Raw genomic sequence first — 5,616 nt, forward strand, 5'->3', positions numbered from 1 at the left:
CCCGATATCAGTTTTTATATCATGTAAAGGGTATGTATTTAATTTATTTTACCAAGGAAGTATTTAAATGACTAAGCACTCATGCTGAATAATGGGAGAATAAATCTGGAAAAGATCGGTCTATATTTGTCCTGTTTCTTATATTCTCTAACTATCCAATAGCAGCTGCAGCATGCAGCAGATTAGGGTTAAGACTCTTTCATCTGACTTGAAGTGGCGAATGTGTTCCTAAAATTCAGGAGGCAAATAAGGTTTCCGGATTGGAACTTAGGTTCCCCTTCACATCTGACTGTCAGTTAATACATGGTAACACTGAGCACATTTCACACTTTGGGTAGAACAAACAAATATTTGCTTCCTGAAAAAAATGTTTGCAATGCATCAACAGTAGCACTTATAATACAGTCAAGCTGGAAGAAGGGTGAAGTGGTTAAAGTATGAGCCCAAGACATAAAAGAACCTGCTTTCAAGCTTCACCCCAGGGTTTCTTGATGTTGGACCAGTCATGTGGCCTCCCATGCGCCTCAATTTCCCTTCTGTATTTCAGGGCTAATAGCGTCATTCTCCATAAAAAAAGGAGGACAGTCCCTGAGGTTTGTAATTCAGTGTAGCTAGCCTGGCAGGAAGAAACAACACATTGTGCTTCTCACTCGCTGGGGTTATTTTTGGGACCTTTACAAGGAGGTAGAAGAGAGATGAAAGCACCATCTGAATTGTGCTTTCTGCTGCTGGAACAAAAGTAATGGTGTCTATCTGATTTAATCAAGCTGTTTGCCTGCTTTTACTCTCCTGTACTTGAAACACTGCAACACTTTGTTTTCTTTGTAGTGTTTTGACGCAACATTTCTGCATTGGTTTCGTTTGTGCTCAAGGAGATTTAGAATTGGAAATAACTTTTAAGTGGTACTTTTAGTGTTTGTCTCAAGGGCCTGACTCACAGAATCTGTCACATTCCCCCAGCGTGCTAACATTTCAGCTGAAGCATTGCAGTCACCATTGTAAAGCAGTGGCCATATTTTTATCTATAATGCTTTATAAACTGTTCCTGTAGAAAAGAAGCTGGTAGAGCATGAGGTGGCATGTTCCAGTTTTGCCTTCAGAAAGACATCACAGCTGCAGCTGGCTGGGGGTGTGAGACCAGCCAAGGACCCTGAGGGTAGACATCTTTTCCCACAGCCACATGAAGAAGGAGAGGGGACATGTATTTACCAGTCAGCAGATTGCAGTTCTGGTACAGTAAAATCAATGGTGAGCTCTTGTTGACTTCTGCTGCAGGACACTTTCATCCTCAAGAATATAACATTTCCCAGAAGCAGGAAGAGCAGGTCTGGCACATGCCTACTCTTCCATAGTATCACCCCATCGCTCAAACAGTGACGCTGAGCACTGGCTGTCTTTTGCAAGGTGACTGCACTCACCATGCTCTCTCAGCTGAAAAGGAATGGAGATGCACATTGTGTGGATATTTTTGAAACTGGTATTTTTGTTCATTTCCACCCTTCCCCATCTTTCCCATCTCTTTTTTTTTTTTCTCTCTTCACACTCTTTCTCCTCTCTCTAGTATTTCTAAACCCAGCTTTGAAGTCATTGACCTTGAAAACTAAAAACAAAAAAGCAATTCACTTGCCAAGTGCAAATACCTTGACAGATGCGGCATATAAACCAAGCTGTGAAGTCAAACAAACCTGTAACATCTCACATCAAAAGCCCTCTCTCTCCCTCTGTCTGGGTTATTTTTTATTATACGGTATTATTTTTCCTTGATTATTTTTCCTTGATTGCATCATTCCTTTGTGAAGACTGAAACTCTTGAGACCAAAACTACCCTAGTCTCTGTAATAAATATATTGTAGAACTAGTGTGATTTATGGATTTTGGTAGTATTTTTAACAATCCTGTTAGATGTCAGCAGGGTTTTATGGCACGGATCCCTCAACCTTATAAAAACAGCCACAACAGCCAAAAGCACCTCAAGATCCTCTAACTCTTAGCAATCTCTAACGTTGTTTTGTCAATAGGGAGGATTAAGAGGGTACACTGTATTAGTATGGGATTCACACTAAGGCTGCCCAGGAGATCCCGGATCCTTCAAGGGCCACTGTTCCTCAGCTCCACACTGAGGACTTCTCATAGCAGTAAGGTTCTCAGCAGGTATTTAACCCTAAACCTACACTTTAAAAATGCAAAATTGAACCTGGAAATACTTGAACCTCCGGGTCAAGTCCTTCAGCACAGAGGCAGCAGCAGATTTACAATTTCTATATGTAGGTGAACCACTAGAGGGAGGGAGAGGTCCACAGTGCCCAAACAGCCCTTCCTGAGCCAGCTTGTCCATCTCTTCCATCATCAAACACAGGGTAGACCCTGCCTTTTGATAGCAGGTGGGGACTTTGGTTTTGACCCTATTCGTAGGCCAAATTAAGGTGGCAGCAGTTCCCCGAGGCCTTCAGTGTTTGGCCCTCCAAAAGCCACCTAGCAGCTTTTCTTCAGCCCCAGCCGCTGCTCCCACATGGATGCAATTTCTCAGCGCCAAGGCTGCAGGCCAGATGGACGTGTCCCATGGGCTGAATGTGGCTCAGGAGCCATCAGCTACAGCACCATATGTAAGTGGTGTTTTACATACATATCAAATGTCAGGCCTCAGCTAAGTCGCAGATGAAGTATGATGCTACCGCTGTAGCACAGTGCCCTTAATATTATCCTGCAATGTGGAAGAGTCCTTCCTCCAAATCATTAGCAACAGATGAGCTCTGTGCTTATTATAGGCCCCTGAGTACTTTGCAGCAAAAACATACCAAGAACAAAATGTGTCTCCATTCCTCCTCAGCTGAGTTTTAGCGAAGAATTTAATAAAGATTTATAGGTTTTCAGAGATTGTTTTGAGCTTAGCCAAGGTCCCTTTTTTTAATCAGACTTTTCCGTGGGGGGCAGGGGAGGAAGTGTTTCCAAGGTTATAGAAATTGAAGCAATATCTCAGGTATCTCTAGCCTCACTCAATGTGCTACTAGCGCCTTAACTTATGAGGCAACAGACTTTGTTTTACAAGTCTCATCCAGAAAAGCTTTGTGTGAGTAATAAAATGTTAGGCTGCATAAGCTTATGCTAATACTCATGTCCCTGGGCTTTATTACATTTGGAAATCAAAAATTAATCCCATAAAATTTCCAAAAATAAAAAGAAAATGTGCTGAGGGCAAATAGGTGAAAGTTATCCTGTGCCATTATTTGTTGATCAAAATAGTGAAGTCTGTTTGGATGATTGGAGATGAACAAATGCCAGAAGAGAAGTTTCACTCCCGCAAGGATCTTGAAATGTTGTTAATAAATATTACAATTTAGGGTTGCGATAGACATCATTCTAGTGTGTGTAAAGTGAAAGTCTTCCTTCCTGCTAAATTAATGTTCCAAGCATTCTGAAGTGCCTTTCAGAGAAGATACCCGAGGTTTCCCAGTAACATGGATGAAGGCACTGAATTCAGGGAGGAATGTCTGGGAGCCAGCATTTAAGCCTGAAAAGACTGTACTCAGTTGTTAACTACAGGGAGTAATATAGTAAGCATTGGAGGAAGGACTAGTTTGGTGGACCTTGGAAATTATGATCCCTGGCAGCCTAAAAGAAACGTCCTGGGTCTGCTCATTTTTCCTACATAGGTTGTGTTCCCTCAACTACTGAGCATTCAGGCTGGTTTCCTGCAGACTCTTTTCAGTTGGACCATACTTTTCGTGAGATGCAGCATGCAAAACAGGACACAATACTAAAGATGAGTCATCAGAAGTAGGGAGAATAACAAAAGAATTACTTCATATGTCTAGCATACTTTTTTGTGTTTGCATTTGCTCTGGCTGGAATTCACTGTCTTTTTCTGCAGACCTGCAGTGCAGCTCACATTTTTTTCTCCTTTAAGCACACATCTGATTATGCCTACATATGTTTTACTTACCCTATTAAATTGCATCCTGTTTATTCCAGGGCATTTTTTTAAAAAATTATCAAAACCAGTTGGAGTTTGGAGGCTTTGCTATATGAACTCCTCATGTCACCGTCTAAGTCTTTAACTAAAATATTTGTTAACTAATGTCAGACCCAGACCCCTACTGCAAAAGCCTGCTTACTAGAGCGGTCCAGTTGCCAAATGTTAGGGATTATGGATGGAACATGAATCCAAATCTCTTGGAGACACCGTCAACAAGTGTCTGTGCTGTTGAGAGGTGGAAGAGTTTTCATACTTTACTAGAACAGATAGTGCAGTAGCCTGTCCCTAACATCAGCTGGTTTCAAGGGAAGATTTAAGAAACTGCAAAATGGGCAGCTGTGGAACTAGGGAAGATTATGCTGTAACCAGAAAATTACAAGTGACAGTAGGATAGCACATACTGAATTTCTGCCAGACAATATTATCTGGGAGTCTGAACAAGAGAAAGTGAATGAATGAAGAGCTCTTAGGGAAGATAAATCTCATACCCAGTGAGAGATGGTTTTGTTTTTAAGCCCCTGCTTGCTCAGCTTTGCAGGGGATCTGACAACTGTTTCTACCACAGACTTTTCTTACGGACCTTGAACAGATCAGTTAATTTTATTGAGCATCAGATCTCTTCCTGATTCTGAGGGATACAGGTGGTTGTGGTGTTTGGGGGGCTCCTTGATACTGTAAGTGCCCCCCCCCCAGAAAAAAAAAAAGGCAAACTCTGGGGAGAAAAGGATGAAGCCAGAAGGACTAAAAAAGTAATAAATGTCTTGACTGGAACATAGCTTGTGTCTGGTGAGGCACCCACACAAAGTGAGAAGATATATTGCATGGCTTAGATAGGAGAAGTGATGGAAGACAACAGCTACCTGTGATAAAAATAAATGTGTTTAAAGACTGTCAGGTGAGGAGGAAAAGGATTTTGGTTTTTTTATTCAAAGCATTTGGATCCCGTATAGAAAGCACATGCAACATGAGATTTGCCAGTCGTCTGTAATGAAGAGTCAAGTAAGAGACTATGAGTTCTCTTAAGACAAAAGTCAAAACAGATTTATTATCTAGATTAGGACTCTGGTGCAATTTAGACAGCCAAGTTTGATGCTGAGCTCCTGAGAACCCATCACACATGACTTTGGGGCTGTATAAAACCCAGGAAAGCTGAAGTTCTGCTTTGTGCTTAACCAGAGTGACTCAAGAAGCACCACATCTCAGGACTTAGCACCTACCTGCATAGAAGCAGACACAACAGTTGAATCTTTTGCAATACCAAAGGTACAATCAAGAAACCCAGTGTTTTTACATCTAAGGGGTTAGCGGGATTCTTTGTGGCTGGAAGCAAGGATCTATCTCTCCTCACTAACTTCCTCACTACCCAGATGGTCTGACCTGGCACAAGGAGATTCCACCTCCTGGAGTGCATGTGAACAACTCTCCCAGAATAAGATGCTTCCTTGGTGACCCTCACTGATGCCATTATACAGCATCTCACCCTGCTCCAAAATCCAAATGCTGGAGGAGAAAGTGAGTGAAGAAGCAGTTGGTGGAAGGGACAAGAAAACTCCACAGGGATCATGGAGGCAAACGTGCACAATGTGGCCAAACAGTGCAGATCAAGGCTAGGGCAGCCCATACAGAACAGCACAGAGTGGGCA

The sequence above is a fragment of the Phalacrocorax aristotelis genome, chromosome 2 (genome assembly GCF_949628215.1).
Source record: "Phalacrocorax aristotelis chromosome 2, bGulAri2.1, whole genome shotgun sequence".
NCBI lineage: Eukaryota > Metazoa > Chordata > Aves > Suliformes > Phalacrocoracidae > Phalacrocorax > Phalacrocorax aristotelis.